The sequence below is a fragment of the Rhinoderma darwinii genome, chromosome 2 (assembly GCF_050947455.1).
Source record: "Rhinoderma darwinii isolate aRhiDar2 chromosome 2, aRhiDar2.hap1, whole genome shotgun sequence".
Lineage (NCBI taxonomy): Eukaryota > Metazoa > Chordata > Amphibia > Anura > Rhinodermatidae > Rhinoderma > Rhinoderma darwinii.
In genome coordinates this window covers 59935468-59936972 of record NC_134688.1, presented here as the reverse complement: position 1 = coordinate 59936972, position 1505 = coordinate 59935468, and the positions used below count along the sequence as shown (strand labels likewise).

At 42.1% G+C, this 1505-nt stretch overlaps 1 protein-coding gene across 2 annotated transcripts in view; it reads right to left on the bottom strand.

Moving 5' to 3' along the window:
- Window positions 1-320, bottom strand: part of MTUS2 (microtubule associated scaffold protein 2) — a 578616-nt gene extending 578296 nt beyond the window's left edge. For both annotated transcript variants that reach the window (XM_075851678.1, XM_075851679.1), the window contains exon 1: window positions 1-320. This exon is cut by the window's left edge and continues 3 nt beyond it. The gene's annotated coding sequence lies outside the window, so the exon portion shown is untranslated.
- Between the last annotated feature and the right edge of the window lie 1185 nt (window positions 321-1505).

Here is a 1505-nt window from a genome sequence, read left to right as displayed (position 1 = left end):
AGCTGCTGCTTCTCCCACGCATCCTTCCACACACTCCTGCAATGCTCGCCCTGTTGGTGATGGCACAAGAGACTGGATCTACCTAACCTGGAGGCGTCACCTTCCATTCACAGACAAAGAACCAAAGCAGAAGACCTGGAGGCTGGATGCTGGAAGGAAGAAGCTCTCAAGCAGCACAGACCATGCTCAACATCTAGAGCGCCTGCCCTGCCAGCACTGAGTTGCTTGCATGCTCATAATAAGCTGTCTTCAGAATTCCCTGCCCATAGGATGGAGGGAGAAGCAGCTGCAACGTACCAGATAATGCTCATCCTTGGAAGCTTGCAACATCCAGTGGCTGCATCAGCCCAGTACACAATATAAAAGGCTTTCATGTACCAGAGCTCCCTCTGCTGGAAATCTTTAGTATTACATCTGAGTGGCAAGTTTAGCTATAAGTGCTGTGAGGACAAGTCTGCTCATTTTATCATGTGGCAAAACTTTTAATGTATTCTGTTTGCTTATTTGTGCCAGTTTATCTGTTACATCTAACTCTCACTCCATTACAAAATCCCTATTTATAGCATGTGTACAACATTAGATTGTCCAATTTCAACTAAGTCTGTATCCAGCTACTGTATGTAGTATAGCTAAAGAGTGCAGGTTTCCTTGTATGTTCTGTCCAATTCCACTCATATTTTATTAAGTAATATATCAGGCTGCATTTTACATGTTAAAAATTATACAGCATCCAATTTACCATTTAAAGAATAATACATTAGTATTTGGCGCTCCCAATTGGGTGAAATATTCTAAGGAAACCCAAGTACAGATATAAAATATTTAAATCTTATTCCTAAAAAGTTAATGTTATATGTTTTGCTGTGTTCTGGAAACAGTCTGTGCCAGGACAACAGGCAGTCCCAATGATCCCAGTGGGATTCCCACCTTCCCTGCATGAGGGTCAGACATATTTCTGGTGTCTGTTTCTGGACTTCTCGAATGTTCCAGTTACCTGGATGTCAATCCTGGCGGACTAGTTCTGGTCACGTCTCCACTTCTGACTCCAGGTTATAACTACTGCTGCTCATTCCAGGACTATTTCCATAAACCGGATCTGACTATGTTTCCTGCTCGCTTGCTGAGTTCAGTTCCAGTTCTTATAGGTTTCCGCTTGGAATACATAAAGGAGTCTCCATATATGTTTTTCCTTTACTCTTACCAAACCGTCTGTATTGGGTTTAGGTGAAGCGCCTGTGGAGGATGGGTCTTCTGATGCTGCACTACATCACACTCCTTTGTCAAATGATATGTGTTTTGTTTTTTTTGGGGTCATTGTCAAGTTTTAAATAAAATAACACGTCAAGAAAACACAAAGCAGATTAGATGGCATGGTACTGCAGGATGCTATGGTAGCCATGCTGGATAACTGCATTTATTTCTCAAAAAAAATCACCTATATTGACCCCAGCAAAGCACCTCACACCTTCACTCCTTCTTGTGGAACCAAACACTTCCAATTTAGT